This window comes from Oncorhynchus gorbuscha, linkage group LG12 (genome assembly GCF_021184085.1).
Source record: "Oncorhynchus gorbuscha isolate QuinsamMale2020 ecotype Even-year linkage group LG12, OgorEven_v1.0, whole genome shotgun sequence".
In the NCBI taxonomy this organism is placed as follows: Eukaryota; Metazoa; Chordata; class Actinopteri; order Salmoniformes; family Salmonidae; genus Oncorhynchus; species Oncorhynchus gorbuscha.
In genome coordinates, this window is record NC_060184.1 from 54,927,213 (window position 1) to 54,944,683 (window position 17,471).

The window sequence follows — 17,471 nt, forward strand, 5'->3', positions numbered from 1 at the left end:
CTGACTCAAGCAGCCCAGAAAAGCCTCTCCCAACCCCCCTGCTCCTGTCCTGACACTAGCAGCCCACCTGCATAAAGAAAAGACTAAAACACTGAGGTGACATCAATGATTCATGGCTCATAATGGACAGCCCCATACCTCATCCCCTACAGGCCCTGTGAGAGGGAGATCAGGGGCTGTTCTGGAACCACACAGGACCTGATAGAAAAACACCAGCAGCATATGGCGCATTTCACTTCAAACATTCACCCTGGGACTCCGTGTTGCATCCCAAATGGCACCCTATTCCCTACATAGTGCTCTACTTTTGACCTGGCACCATAGGGCTCTGGTCAAAAGAAGTGCACTATGTAGGGAATAGGGTGCCATTTGGGACACCGCATTGGCTTGTAGCCTTCCACACTGTGGTCTGCTAGTCATGAATTATAGAAATGAGCTAATTGTTTTCTCATTTGGAAATTCAGGGGCCTGGCCCTCAATTCTCCACCCGTTTTTTAATAGCCTCTGTGCAGTGGTTGGTACATGATTCAATAGGACCGACCGGTACGTCATTCTGACATTTTTTCCAAATCAGAGGTGGTCCACTTTTTTTTAATCAAAACGGAGCAAGAGCAAAGTTTAAAAGCGGACCTCAGATCATAAATGAACACATACAGGTAACTGCCAAAATAAAGTAAACACCTACATAAAGTGTCTTAATAGGGTGTTGGGCTACTAAGAGCCGCCAGAACAGCTTCAATGCACCTTGGCATAGATTCTAAAGTGTCTGGAACTCTATTGGAGGGATGCGACACCATTCTTCCACAAGAAATTCCATCATTTGGTGTTTTGTTTATTGTGGTAGAAAACACTGTCTCAGGTGCCACTCCAGAATACCCCATAAGTGTTCAATTGGGTAGAGATCTGGTGACTGACACACACACACACACACACACACACACACACACACACACACACACACACACACACACACACACACACACACACACACACACACACACACACACACACACACACACACACTTTAAACCCCCTATGCTCCTTTGAGACCACTCTTTCAAAGTCACTGAGATCTCTTCTTCTAGCCATGGTAGCCAAATAATGTGCAGCTGGGCATATTTAAACACTATATATACACAAGTATGTGGACAAGCCTTCAAATGAATGGATTCAGCTATTCAGTTGCTGACAGGTGTATAAATCCAGCACACAACCATACAATCTCCATAGACAAACATTGGCAGTAGAATGGCCTTACTGAATAGCTCAGTGACTTTCAACATGGCACCATCATAGGACCTTTCCAACAAGCCAGTTCATCAAAATGATGCACTGCTAGAGCTACCCCGGTCAACTGTGAAAAAGTGCTGTTACTGTGAAGTGGAAATGTCTAGGAGCAACAACGGCTCAGCCCGAAGTGGTAGGCAACACAAGCTCACAAAATGGGACCGCCGAGTGCTGAAGCATGTAGTGTGTAAAAATCATCCGTCCTCGGTTGCAACATTCACTACCAAGTTCCAAAAATTAATTCTCTGGAGTGATGAATCACACTTCACCATCTGGCAGTTTGACGGTCGAATTTGGGTTTGGCGGATGCCAGGAGAACGCTAAATGTCCCAATGTATAGTGCCAAATGTAAAGTTTGGTGGAGGAGGAGTAATGGTCTGGGGCTGTTTCATGGTTCGGTCTAGGCCCCTTAATTCGGGAAATCTTAGTGCTACAGCATACAATGACATTCTAGATGATTCGTTGCTGCCAACTTTGTGGCAACAGTTTGGGGAAGGCCCTTTCCTGTTTCAGCATGACAATGCCCCTGTGCACAAAGCGAGGTTCATACAGAAATGGTTTGTCGAGATCGGTGTGGAAGATCTTGACTGGCCTGCACAGAGCCCTGACCTCAACCCCATCAAACACCTTTGGGATGAATTGGAACGCCGACTGTGAGCCAGGCCTAATCGCCCAACATCGCCCGAACTCACTAATGCTCTTGTGGCTGAATGGAAGCAAGACCACGCAGCAATGTTCCAACATCTAGTGGAAAGCCTTCCGAGAAGAGTGGAGGCTGTTATAGCAGCAAAGGAGAAACCAACGCCATATTAATAATGCCCACAATTTTGGAATGAGATGTTCAGGAGAGTGTCCTCATACTTTTGATCATTACGTGCATATGACCCTAAGCATGATGGGATGCTTGCTTAGCGAGTACCACTTCATCCCATTTTGGGCCCATACCTGGCTGGAACACGTGACCGCCCTCCTCAAGCAACTTAGCTAAAAGCTAGCGAATGAGGCGACGTGAGCGGGACACTTAACTCTGTGGAGTACGTTTCACACATTCCCAGGAACAGAGAAGAAGCCATCTGACATGAAGAGGTAGCATGTTAGCACGAATGTGATCTGACAATTCCCGCAGAGTTTGTGTGTGTGTGGAGGAGAACAAGGTGTTCTGATTAATTTGGGAGATGGAGGAGATAGCTGTTTTACAACCTCTCATTAATGTTCTCCTATAGAATCTAGTACAGTAGCTCGCACATACACATGCGCGTGCACGCACACACACACACACACACACACACTAGCAAAACCTGTTAGCATGAATTCCCCTGATGGAGTCCCTGGCTCTGGTGAGTTAGATACTAATTAGGCCATCTTGATGAGCGTTTTGAACATGCTGTTTAGGAGAAACCTATTTAATAATTAATAGTGTGTCTGTGTGTGTTAGCTAGCCAGGAACCTCAAATAAACCCAAAACAAACCTGAGTAGATCAACTATCTTGTAATACTTCAACAATCACTGCACCTGGTACTCGACTTCAATCTCTCCTGCCCTCTATGCCGCTCCTTGATTCAGAAACAAGACAATATTGATTCCAGAAAAATGCAGAAGCACTCTCTATCAATTCCCTGGGCTTGTATCCTGCCATCCTCGCTCTCCCTCTCTATTCTCTCTCTTTTGGCCTCCCCTCCCTCTCTCTCTCAGCCACAGGGAAGCTATTCTCTTTTGAGGCCACATGCGCTGCTTGCCAACTCTCTCATAAGCTCAATGCGTTTAGCCTCCGTTGTCGTCTTAATTCATTAGCTCACACATTTTTTTACGGACATATATAAATTGCGTTTATATCACTGCCAGGGAACTACGCAGGCAAAGTGGGTCGATCATATATTATGTTGATCCTCCTTGGCTCCAGTTAAACCTATACATTACATTTGAGTTTGTCGCAACGCAGCGCAGCCCTGGCAGTGCCTGGTATAAGAGGTATAATTCTTCTTTGTTGCGCTGTCATGAGTCTAATCTCTCCACAGGGACACCAGCTCTGCTGTCACTGGCTGGCTGCAGGGTGGATGGAGAGATCTGTAATCAAGGGGTAGTATGAGGAATGCGGGGAACGAGGGATGAGTAATCGAGGGATATGAGAGCTAGAGTACCCACACATTGTTCTCTGCTTCTTTCAGAGAGACAGAGACTTCCACTAAATTTAGGCCTACACTACGTGCTTTTAGAATCTGCCACCACCGTCAACAATGACATGGCCCAGTTTTTATATCCACTCGGTATCCGACATTCTGCATCCCACCCCCTTCTTCCTCCTCATCCTGAATGGAATGTTTCTAAACTGAAGGCACCACAAACCTCAAGATGGCTACTAATAAGGAAAAGCCATGAAATCGCTGGACTGAGTCAGTATGCCATCACTCCGTTTCTTTGTTACTGTACAACCAGGGATGTTGCTTAGGACATGAAAATATCAAATACAACCATTTCATTCTCGCTCAATATGGTGTAGGTTTATCTGTGATTGATAAAGAACTTTATTGGTCACAACAACTTCTTCTTGAAAACCTACCAGAGAACCACCTTTTAGCATCGGTCCTCCTCCCTGCAATGTCTTAACCTCACCACGAGGGGACAGTGAAGAACACATTTTAGCCATCATCTCCAGTCAGATGCAGACGCTTCTTTCTCAATACCTGCCTCGGGCTGTGCTGTTGTTTATTCTCCTCGGATTACTTTCCTCAAACCTCCGTCCTCCTCCGCAACTGAGACAGAGCCTGCGACCCAAATTGCACCCGATTCCATACATAGTGCACTATGTTTGACCTGAGCCCAAGGAGTGCACTAAATATGGAATAGGGTGCCATTTGAGACACAGGCAGAAAGAGATGGCAGCAGTGCTCTCCAGCTAAAACCTTTCTGGTGTAGCCATGTGGGTACACAACACACCCCCTCACTGCGGTTTGGTTCAGTTCTTCTAGCTCTCCATGTAAGTCAGCCATATTGATGCCAGGCGATTCATGTGATGCCAGGCCCTGATTATTGAAGGCAGGAGGAAGAGGGGGGTTTGGTCCCAGGGTGGAGGCGGTGTACATGGGGAGGTTTGTTAGTGAAGTCCCTCTGGCTGTCTCTGAGGTGGAGCCTCAGCCTGCAGTAATTGATTTGTCAATCTGGGACCATCTGGTGTGTCACAGAGAGGGAGATGAGGCTCAATCTGCTCTCCTGACAGAGAGAGGGACACCGGGCCACTCTGAAAGAGCAGGGGTAGGACAAATAATAGGCACATACACACACCCGCACACACACCATTTTGCTTTTAATGCCCACCATCAGAGCTGCTATTGGTGAATCTATGCCCTGTGAAGGGATGCCCTGTACTTTGAGGTCCCCCTCTACATGCCCATGCTGGTATTGTGACCATTGTTAACAACAAGCAGCCTAATTGTCCGCCAACTCCTATCAGCCCTCTGTAGTGCGCATCACTGCACGCTCCCTGTGGCTGTGACATGGCTGGGAGGGTGACATACGGTGGGACAGGGCATGGAAGGGTATCGGAGAGAGCACCCAAACGGAAACAAACAAATGCCTTAACCCCACTACAGGCCCCTGGGAGTCTGGGGTTAGAGCTGGTCATGTGGACTCTGTGACAGGGACAGGCCCCACGTGGCCTAATGATTAGGGTTAGCTTGAGGGGACAGAGTGATATACATTGAGTGTACAAAACGTGAAAGACACCTTCCTAAATTTTAGTTGCACGCCCCATTTTGCCCTCAGAAAAGCCTCGATTCGTCGGGGGAAGGACTCTACAAGCTGTCAAAGGCATTCCACAGGGATGCTGGCCCATGTTGACTCCAATGCTTCCCACAGTTGTGTGAAGTTGGCTGTATGTCCTTTGGGTGGTGGACCATTCTTGATACACAGGATGAATCCTTTAACCTGTTTCCTTCTTTTCCTCTACACTGATTTGAAATGGATTTAAACAAGTGACTTCAATAAGGGATCATAGCTCTTACCTGGATTCACCTGGCCTGTCATGGAAAGAGCATTTGTCCTTATTGTTTTGTTCACTTAGTGCCTTTGCAAAAGTACTCAGACCCCTTGGTTTTTCTTCACATTTCATTTCGTCGCAAAGTGGGATTAAAATAGATTTAATCGGAAAAAAAGTCGGAAATATACACAAAATACTCTGTCAAACTGGAATAAAAATGTGTAAGATTCATTTAAAAAATCTAATCAGATAAAAAGTTACATGGACTGTGTGTGAAATAATAGGGGTTGATGTGATTTTTAAATGACTAACCCTTCCTCTGTCCCCCCTACATACAACATCTGTAAGGTCCCTCAGTCAAGTGTTGAGTTTCAGGAAACAGATTCAACTACAAAGACATGCAAAGCCTTTATGTTTGGGGCAAATCCAATACAACGCATCCTCCTTATGTTTAAGCATGATAGTGGCTGTATCATGGTATGTGTATGCTTGACACTGGGGAGTTTTTCAGGATAAAAATGAACAGGATAGGGCTAAGCACAGGCACACACAAGGTCAAATCTACACGGGCTGCTTACCAAGAACACACTGAATGTTCTTAAATTGCCAAGTTACAGCTTTTAATTTGAATTTTATTTTAAAATTTCACCTTTATTCAACCAATTAGGCCAGTTGAGAACAAGTTCTCATTTAGAACTGCGTCCTGGCCAAGATGAAGCAAAGCAGTGCAACCAAACGCAACAACACAGGGTTACACATAAACAAACCTACAGTCAATAACACAATAGAAAAGTAAAATTGAAAAACATCTATTTACAGTGTGTGCAGATGCAGGGAGGTAGACAATAAATACGCCATAGAGATCAAATAAATTCAACTTAGCATTAATACTGGAGTGATAGATGTGCAGATGATGATATGCAAGTAGAGATACTGGGGTGCAAAAGAGCAAGAGGGTAGGTAATAATATGGGGATGAGGTAGTTGGGTGGGCTATTTACAGATTGGCTGATACAAGGTACAGTGATCGGTAAGCTGCTCTGACAGCTGATGCTTAAAGTCAGAGAGGGACATACAGTGGGGAGAACAAGTATTTGATCCACTGCCGATTTGGCAGGATGTCCTACTTACAAAGCATGTAGAGGTCTGTAATTTTTATCATAGGTACACTTCAACTGTCGGAATCTAAAACAAAAATCCAGAAAATCACATTGTATGATTTTTAAGTAATTAATTTGCATTTTATTGGATGACATAATTATTTGATACATCAGAAAAGCAGAACTTAATATTTGGTACAGAAACCTTTGTTTGCAATTACAGAGATCATACATTTCCTGTAGTTCTTGACCAGGTTTGCACACACTGCAGCAGGGATTTTGGCCCACTCCTCCATACAGACCTTCTCCAGATCCTTCAGGTTTCGGGGCTGTCGCTGGGCAATACGGACTTTCAGCTCCCTCCAAAGACACTCTATTGGGTTCAGGTCTGGAGACTGGCTAGGCCACTCCAGGACCTTGAGATGCTTCTTACGGAACCACTCCTTAGTTGCCCTGGCTGTGTGTTTCGGGTCGTTGTCATGCTGGAAGACCCAGCCACGACCCATCTTCAATGCTCTAACTGAGGGAAGGAGGCTATTGGCCAAGATTTCGAGATACATGGCCCCATCCATCCTCCCCTCAATACGGTGCAGTCGTCCTGTCCCCTTTGTAGAAAAGTATTCCCAAAAGAATGATGTTTCCACCTCCATGCTTCACGGTTGGGATGGTGTTCTTGGGGTTGTACTCATCCTTCTTCTTTCTCCAAACACGGTGAGTGGAGTTGAGACCAAAAAGCTCTATTTTTGTCTCATCAGACCACACGACCTTCTCCCATTCCTCCTATGGATAATCCAGATGGTCATTGGCAAACTTCAGACGGGCCTGGACATGCGCTGGCTTGAGCAGGGGGACCTTGCGTGCGCTGCAGAATTTTAATCCATGACGGCGTAGTGTGTTACTAATGGTTTTCTTTGAGACTGTGGTCCCAGCTCTCTTCAGGTCATTGACCAGGTCCTGCCGTGTAGTTCACCTTCCTCATAATCATTGATGCCCCATGAGGTGAGATCTTGCATGGAGCCCCAGACCAAGGGTGATTGACCGTCATCTTGAACTTCTTCCATTTTCTAATATTTGCGCCAACAGTTGTTGCCTTCTCACCAAGCTGCATGCCTATCGTCCTGTAGCCCATCCCAGCCTTGTGCATGTATACAATTGAACCTTGATGTCCTTACACAGCTCTCTGGTCTTGGCCATTGTGGAGAGGTTGGAGTCTGTTTGATTGAATGTGTGGACAGGTGTCTTTTATACAGGTAACAAGTTCAAATAGGTGCAGTTAATACAGGTAATGAGTGGAGAACTAACAGGTCTGTGAGAGCTGGAATTCTTACTGGTTGGTAGGTGATAAAATACTTATGTCATGCAATAAAATGCAAATTAATTACTTAAAAATCATACAATGTGATTTTCTGGATTTTTGTTTTAGATTCAGTCTCTCTCAGTTGAAGTGTACCTATGATAAAAATGACAGACCTCTACATGCTTTGTAAGTAGGAAAACCTACAAAATTGTCAGTGTATCAAATACTTGTTCTCCCCACTGTATAAGACTCCAGCTTCAGTGATTTTTGCAATTCGTTCCAGTCATTGGCAGCAGAGAACTGGAAGGAAAGGCGTTGTTGGCTTTGGGGATGACCAGTGAAATATACCTGCTGGAGCGTGTGCTACGGGTGGGTGCTGCTATGGTGACCAGTGAGCTGAGATAAGGTGGGGCTTTACCTAGCAAAGACTTATAGATGACCTGGAGCCAGTGGGTTTGGCGACGAATATGTAGCGAGGGGCAGCCAACAAGAGCATACAGGTCGCAGTGGTGGGTAGTATATGGGGCTTTGGTGACAAAACGGATGGCTCTATGATCGACTACATCCAATTTGCTGAGTAGAGTGTTGGAGGATATTTTGTAAATTACATTGCCGAAGTCAAGGATCGGCAGGATAGTCAGTTTTACGAGGGTATATTTGGCAGCATGAGTGAAGAAGGATTTGTTGCGAAATAGGAAGGATATTCTAGGTTTAATTTTGGATTGGAGATGCTTAACATGAGTCTGGAAGGAGAGTTTACAGTCTAACCAGAAACCTAGGCATTTGTAGTTGTCCACATATTCTAGATAAGAACCGTGCAGAGCAGTGATGCTAGTCGGGCGGGCGGGTGGGGGCAGCAATCGGGTGAAAAGCAGTTGGAGGCCACGGAAGGAGTGTTGTATGGCGTTGAAGCTTATTTGGAGGTATGTTAGCACAGTGTCCAAAGAAGGGCCAGATGTATACAGAATGGTGTTGTCGTGTCTTTACTATCATTAAACTGAAGACTTATAGTTTTTATCAAAGATTCTCTGTAATTAGTATTACGCGAATAAACTGATTAATCATGTAACTGTAATTAACTAGGAAGTTGGGGAACCAAGGAAAATATTCAGATTACAAAGTTATAATTTCCCAATATAACCTTTCAGATATTTTATATCTGATCAATTAGTCTTCGAATGAATGAATGATTTACTTTACCTCACGTTAGTCTCATTCCAAACGTTGTAAACTGTTGGTTATCTGCACGAACCCAGTCTTCACTATGAGTCATCCATACCTCAATTGTCTTAAATCATTTATTTATTAACTAACTAAACGATCACAGAAGTGCACACACAAACAAACAAAGTAAATATGGTTACAAGAAATGATAGGGAAATGTGCCCTAGTGGGCTAAACCGGCATGGCGGCTTGTTAGACAAAAGGGAAGTGGGGGTCGACTAAGAAGTCACTACAGAGTTGTGTTTGTGAGAGCAAGATTTCTGGCTCTCACAGACCTGTAACTTCTTCTTTAAGAGGCTCCTCTGTCCTCCACTCGTTACCTGTATTAATGGCACCTGTTTGAACTTGTTATCAGTATAAAAAACACCTGTCCACAACCTCAAACAGTCACACTCCAAACTCCACTATGGCCAAGACCAAAGAGCTGTCAAAGGACACCAGAAACAAAATTGTAGACCAGCACCAGGCTGGGAAGACTGAATCTGCAATAGGTAAGCAGCTTGGCTTGAAGAAATCAACTGTGGGAGCAATTATTAGGAAATGGAAGACATACAAGACCACTGATAATCTCCCTCAATCTGGGGATCTACGCAAGATCTCACCCCGTGGGGTCAAAATGATCACATCAACGGTGAGCAAAAATCCCAGAACCACACGGGGGGACCTAGTGAATGACCTGCAGAGAGCTGGGACCAAAGTAACAAAGCCTACCACCAGTAACACACTACGCCGTCAGGGCGGTGCCCGACGTGTCCCCCTGCTTTTTTTCTCATTTTGTCTGTCATAGTTGAAGTGTACCTATGATGGAAATTACAGGCCTCTCTCATCTTTTTAAGTGGGAGAACTTGCACAATTGGTGGCTGACGAAATGCTTTTTGCCCCACTGTAAGTTGACTGAGAACACCTCTGTGAGGTGGAAGAAATTCCTTTGTTCTCTATGAAACTTCACTATCTCTATACTGTGTGGCCATGAGGCAGGGTCTTCCCTAGGAATTTACAACCTCACTCTGACCACAGCAGTATGGTTGTAGAAGCAGAGAGCGGGGAATGGTGCTCGCTGTACCCAAAGAGGGCAACGTCATGAGAGCGTCGTCTGCGTAGAGGTGGATCAGAGAATCACCAGCAGCAAGAGCGACATCATTGATATATACATAGAAGAGAGTCGGCCCAAGAATTGAACCCTGTGGCACCCCCATTTGACACACTGAACTCTATCTGAGAAGTAGTTGGTGAACCAGGCGAGGCAGTCATTTGAGAAGCCAAGGCTGTTGAGTCTGCCGATAAGAATGCGTTGATTGAGAATGCGAAAACCTTGGCCAAGTGGAAAGCATGGCCAGCAATAGAAAAATGCTTATTGAAATTATTGATTAGCGTATATTTATCGGTGGTGACAGGGTTTTCTATCCATGTAGTGGGCAGCTGGGAGGAGGCTCTCTCTTTCTCCATGGACTTTACAGTTTCCCAAAACATTTTGGAATTAGTGCTACAGAAAGCACATTTCTGTTTGAAAAATCTAGCATTAGCTTTCCTAACTGACTGAGTATATTGGTTCCTGACTTCCCTGAAAGTTGCATATCACGGGGTCTATGCGATGCTAATGCGGGACGCCACTGGATGTTTTTGTGCTGGTCAAGGGCAGTCAAGTCTGGGGTGAACCAAGGGCTATATCTGTTCTTAGTTCTACATTTTTTGAACGGGGCATGGACATTTAAGATGGTGAGGGAAGCACTTTTGAAGAGCAACCAGGCATCCTCTACTGACGGATGAGGTTGATATCCTTCCAGGATACCCGGGCCAGGTCGATTAGAAAGGCCTCCTCGCTGAAGTGTTTTATGGAGTGCTTGATAGTGATGATGGGTGGTCGTTTGACCGCAGACCCATTACACACGCAGGCAATGATCGCGGAGATCCTGGTTGAAGACAGCAGGGGTGTATTTGGAGGGCCAGTTGGTCAGGATGATATCTAAGAGGGTGCCCATAGTTACAGATTTACGGTTGTACCTGGTAGACTCCTTGATAATTTGTGTGAGATTGAGGGCATCTATCTTAGATTGTAGGACGGCTGGGGTGTTAAGCATGTCCCAGTTTAGGTCACCTAACAGTACGAACTCTGAAGATAGAAGGGGGGTGATCAATTCATACATGGTGTCCAGGGCACAGCTGGGGGCTGAAGGGGGTCTATAACAAGCGACAACGGTGAGAGACTTTTGCTGGAAAGTTGGATTTTTAAAAGTATAAGCTCGAATTGTTTGGGCACAGACCTGGATAGTATGAGAGAACACTGCAGGCTATCACTGCAGTAGATTGCAACTCCGACCACTTTGGCAGTTCTATCTTGTCGGAAAATGTTATAGTTAGGGATGGAAATTTCAGGATTTTTGGTGGCCCTAAGCCAGGATTCCGACACAGCTAGGGACATCTGGGTTGGTGGAGTGTGCTAAAGCAGTGAATAAAACAAACTTAATGTTAACATGCATGAAACCAAGGCTTTTACGGTTACAGAAGTCAACAAATGAGAGCACCTGGGGAATGGGAGTGATGCTGGGGGCTGCAGAGCCTGGGTTAACCTCTACATCACCAGAGGAACGGAGGAGGAGTAGGTTAAGAGTATGGCTAAAAGGCTATACGAACTGGTCGTCTCGTGCGTTCGGAACAAAGAGTAAAAGGAGCAATTTCTGGGCGCGGAAGAATAGATTCAAGGCATAATGTACAGACAATGGTATGGGAGGGTGGGAGTACAGTAGAGGTAAGCCTAGGCATTGAGTGACGATGAGAGAGGTTTTTTCTCTTGAGGCACCATTTAAGCCAGGTGAGGTCACCGCATGTGTGGGGGGTGGAACAAAAGGGCTAGCTAAGGCATATTGAGCAGGGCTGGAGGCTCTACAGTGAAATAATACAAAAATCACTAACCAAAACAACAATAGGCAAGGCATATTGACATTATGGAGAGGCATGTGTAGCCGAGTGATCATAGGGCCCAGTGAGTAGCTCGGCGAGCTGGAGGCACGGCGATTCAGACAGCTAGCAGGCCTTAATTCTGCTTGAAATACTATGGTAAGACTTGAACATTCCTGTCTTGCCATGATCCCCAACAACTTGACAGACCTTGAAGAAATGTAGAAAGAATAATAGGCAAAATTTACACAATCCAGTTGTGGAAATCTCTTAGAGACTGAACCAAGAACACTCACAGCTGTAATTGCTGTCAAATGTGTTTCTAACATGTAAGTACTCAGAGAGCTGAATACTTATGCAACGACTATATTTTATAAAAATAAAAAGAGAGAAATACTGGGACAGCTTCAGATCATTCTGTTATTTCACATGCAATCCCATGACCACACACACACTTACGCACACACATGCACACGTACACACGCACGTCTACAACCTTCTCATAAGGTGAAACCACAGAGACTGGCCTTACTCCCAGACACAACAACAGATAGCTCATATCCAGCCATGCCTCTCTGCTCTATCAGCAAGAAGAGTGGGAGGAAGACTGAAACTCCAGATAATGTACAAAACAACAGGTGCTGCTTTAGTGCATGGTTGACATGCTTTGATAAATGTAGAAATTCTTTCATATCTAACTGGATGGTGGTGTGCTTATCGGAGGAGAGAGAGAGAGAGCGAGGTAGAAAGAGAGCGGTAGAGAGAGTGAGATAGAGAGAGAGAGCAAGACAGGCAGGCCTCAGTAGCAGCAAGGTGGACCTCTGAATTATGTAGATTGAGGAACCCCCCTTTCCTCCCTCTCACGGAGGAGTTGAGACAAAGGCCAGGGTCAGAGTTCATATGTCCGAGGCGTGATTACAAAGGGAGCGTTCAGGGGTCAGCCATAGCGAGAGGAGAGAGCATGACCAGAGAGGAATAGGTGAAGCTAGAGGGTTTACTCTGCCCAAAATCTGTCCACGAAAATAAGACCAAGAAGTGAGGAATTTTTGTATGGAGGTCAATGAGAGTGTGTCAAATTTAGTCAACAAAAATGTGAATTGCTGCGTCGCTACATGGGACTTATTTGATCAAATATACGTTTTTTAATGGTTATGAAGGCAATGATATAAGTAGGTGCATGTGACATTTCGGAAACTTTATATCGAAGTTGTGCCTGTTGTTCATACGCGTATCTGCCCTCTCATTGGCTAGAAAGGTAACACCTGAAATCACAACCTCTCTCCTGCCTTCCATCTTTAAGGACATTTCGAGCAGTCACGCGACCATCTTGTCAATATAATAGATCATCTTTGGCATGACACAACCCCAACAAGAGGAGGAAGGAGGGGGAAGGGGGGGGAAGAATAGGAGTACAGGGAGGAGGAAGATGATGGGGAGGAGGAGGGGGAGGATAGGAGGAGTACAGGGAGGAGGAAGAAGATGGGGAGGAGGGGGAGGATAGGAAGAAGGAGAGAGAGATGTTCCCGGTCAGGCTCTAAGGGAAGAATTGAAGTTTGAAACTCGCCTGGAAACTTACTACAGAAATACATATAGTGTGTGCAAAACTCCTATCATGTGAAGAATGGATTAGTTTGGCTCGGGTCAGGGTTGGTGTTCCTCAGGGTTTTGTTGTGTCACCACTGGAGGTCTCTGTGGTGCTGTCTGTCCAGAAAGGTGTTACAGAAAAGAGTCTGTTGCTCTTTTTAAAAACTACAAAGAACTTCTTCTACATTGCGTCAAAAACGATTGGGATTAGTGTATGGGAAGGGTCCACTTAAACACAGCCGATCGGTCAGCAGAAAGATGTCTGGCTCCAAATCCCAATGAAAAGGTTTCGATCTTCTCTTGTATTGGGACCAAACCTTCATGTCACGGATACCGTAGCTGGGTTTTGTTTTTGTATGACTCTAAGGCGTAAGTTGGGATATTGTTTCCAAGCTCCATTGAAAACAGGTGCTAAGTCTAACCAGTTGTTCTTTGTCCTAGCAAGACTTTGGGGTTTTGAGAGGGGAGCCAAGCCAACACCTGCCCACATCTCTCACTGCTTCCACAGGAAAACACAAACCAGCCATTAAGAAGAACAACAACACATATAACTGTAACTTGAAAACAAAAAAATGCAAATTCCACTTTATATCCTTGATAATAGTCCTTTATATTGACAGTGATATATGGGCTATACTATAATCACAGCTAGCTGAAACTGTGTAAATTATGGAGAGTGGAGATGTGTGCGTTTGGTTTAACTCTGGGCACAGCTGTGCAGGGGGGGGTCTGATGTCATGTTTAATGGGGGTCCGTGGGGATGTGGAGGGGGGAAACAGACGGGGGAGACGAAACCAGATCCCTGGCCTCCTCTGCCTTGCAACTCTGAGAGGACGACAGCGTGTAGCCACCTGCTGCATACATAGCACAGATTTGACCTCTCAGTTAGAAGAGAAGAGAAGAGAAGAGAAGAGAAGAGAAGAGAAGAGAAGAGAAGAGAAGAGAAGAGAAGAGAAGAGAAGAGAAGAGAAGAGAAGAGAAGAGAAGAGAAGAGAAGAGAAGAGAGTAGCAGCGGTCATCAAAATTGTTAAACGTTTTTAAAAACAATTCTAATAAATAAAACATTTGGACAATGGATAAAGATACTCCAAACTTTTTTTTTAATCGATCAGATATTGACTGGATTAGAACACACATTTTACTGGCATGGACACATAACGGAGTTTAAGGATTTTGGTGGGAATTCAGGTATTACATTTATTGTACAATGGAGCTTTGTTTTCTTAGAATGCACTCATGTATATATTTTGTAATGGTATTTAAAAATATTTTGTGCTAAAAGAAAGACAATTATGTGCCTAATTTGTGGGTGTATTTGCAACCATAAAGGGGTGGAATGGGGCTGCACCAAAAACTTGCACCAAACACGTGCTCTGTCTGGGCCTACCTGCACTCACCTGCGCTGTCTAGACTGCCACATTAATTATTGTTATCATACTTTCTGTTGCATAATTAAACAAGTGTGTCAACAGCAGATACCCTTGGATGACAAATGTACACGCTTGGCTCTAGATTACACCTATCTACAGTGCATTCGGAAGTATCTAGACCCCTTGACTTTTTCCAAATGTTGTTACGTTACAGCCTTATTCTAAAATGCATTCAATTGTTTTTTCCCTCATCAATCTACACACAATACCTCATAATGACAAAGCAAAAACATTTCAGACCCTTTTCTCAGTACTTTGAAGCACCTTTGGCAGCAAATACAGCCTCAATTATTTTCGGGTATGACGCTATAAGTTTGTCACACCTGTATTTGGGGAGTTTCTCCCATTTTTCTCTGCAGATCGTCTCAAGCTCTGCCAGGTTGGATGGGGCGCGTCACTGCACAGCTATTTTCAGGTCTCTCCAGAGATGTTCGATCGGGTTCAAGTCCGGACTCTGGATGGGCCACTCAAGGACATTCAGAGACTTATCCCGAAGCAACTCCTATTTTATCTTGGCTGTGTGCTTAGGGTCGTTGTGAGGTCCTGAGAGCTCTGGAGCTTAAGGATCTCTCTGTACATTGCTCCGTTCATCTTTCCCTCGATCCTGACTAGTCTCCCAGTCCCTGTCACTGAAAAGCATCCCTACAGCATGATGATGCCACCACAATGCTTCACCGTAGGGATGGTGCCAGGTTTCCTACAGGCATGATGCTTGGAATTCAGGCCAAAAAGTTCAATCTGGGTTTCATCAGACCAGAGAATCTTGTTTCTCATGGTCTGAGAGTCCTTTAGGTGCCTTTTGGAAAACTCATCTGCCTTTTACTGAGGAGTGGCTTCCTTCTGTCCACTGTACCATAATGGCCTGATTGGTGGTGCCGCAGAGATGGTTGTCCTTCTGGAAGGTTCTCCAATCTCCACAGAGGAAACCTAGAGCTCTGTCAGAGTGACCATCGAGTTCTTGGTCACATCCTTGACCAAGGCCCTTCTCCCCTGATTGCTTCTCCCTCTACACAATCTCAGACGAAGCTTTAGCATTCTTATAGATGCAAAGGTAAGACAATGTATTCCATAGAGTACCATCATAATACCTATAAAACCTAGCAGTCAAATAGGGAAATGATTCCAATCATTTTTCAGCTGTCAATTTTTCCCATAGTGGATTTTAGAAACACTTAAAATAGGTTCTGTGTTTCGTGTAGGCTAACCCTGGTGTGACGCTTTGATAACCGTGTAAATCTCTCTAGGACAAGGTGACTTTTATCAATATATTCACCCGCAAAAAAATGTAATCCTAATTAGCTGCTAATGTGGCTATCATAAAGAACTACAAATACCATGGTAATCTGGTCGAGCCTGCTGAATCGAGGCAAAGAAATATCTAATGTTAGCTAAATGCAGTAATGAACATTCTTTAAATGGACAATTCTGTGAACTGTCTTGTGCAAGTTTTAAATTGACACAATACCTGGTTTAACAAAGGTTTCAGCTAGAGATGACGTGCAGGAGCTTGTTGACAGATGTGGTGGCCTAATATTGCTTAGAATCTTTTGACGCATCGTTCTAAGTAACATATAGAGAAATATTTTTTGTATGGTCTGCGTCTCAATGCGCCTATGTCGCCCTTCCGCACGTGCGATGGAAATTGGCAGAACTACAGCGCTGTTTGTCAGACCAGAAGACATCCCGAAAATGTGTTATTCAAAGCGTTTAGTAGTAAAGGCCAAATTCAATATTTAATATTTTCATAGTTTTTGGGCATACCCCAAAAAAGCTAAATGATTCATGGTATGACCTTCTTAAAACAATTCCATATATCAGAACCTCCCCCCAACAGCTTAGATTTTTAAGAATGAATATTTCATTGGTGGTGGACTATTATGGTCCTCACTACCTCCTTCATGTCATTGTGGCGGATTACACTGCTAGAAAAATAACTGAATCATGTAATATACTGTACCAGCGAGATTTCTGTCCACTTACAGTTGGGGCTCACTGCATGGCCTTGAGAAACTTCTAACAGTTGTTACGTGTGTCGCCGGTGTCGTACGACACCATGAGATTTACAGTGTGCAAGAAATGACATATATGGATTATTCGCTTAAAACGTGTGCACATTATTGGAGTGCAAAAGTGAGCGACATTTGATATTTGGGTTGGGGGTAGATGTAAGGAGCGTGGAGGATGGGTTGCGAACGTGAAAGAAGATAGGGCATGATTGGGGGAGTTTGGAGGGAGAGATGAGAGATGGAGGGATGAGAGAAGAAGAAAGGGGGGAGCAAGAGCCATTAGGGTAGAAGAGGGGTGTGTTTCCTCCCACTCCTGCTGTCCTGGGTTCATCAACGAATGCCATAATACACCCAACTTTATGGGCCAGGGGTCCATCATGGGCTGTAAGCTGACTCTGTGGTTCAGAGGTATGTGTGCGTGCACATATTGTAGGTGCGTGTGTGTCTGAGTGTGTCGGTGCCTGTGTTTCTGAGTGTGTAGGTGCGTGTGTTTCTGAGTGTGTAGGTGCGTGTGTTTCTGAGTGTGTAGGTGCGTGTGTATGAGTGTGTAGGTGCGTGTGTATGAGGGGATACAGGAGGAAGCAATGAACCTGCACCTCTGTGTGTGTGTTTTATGCCAACATGGTCTCATAGCATTTCGTATTATTCTGTACGTAAATCTGAGACACTCCATGT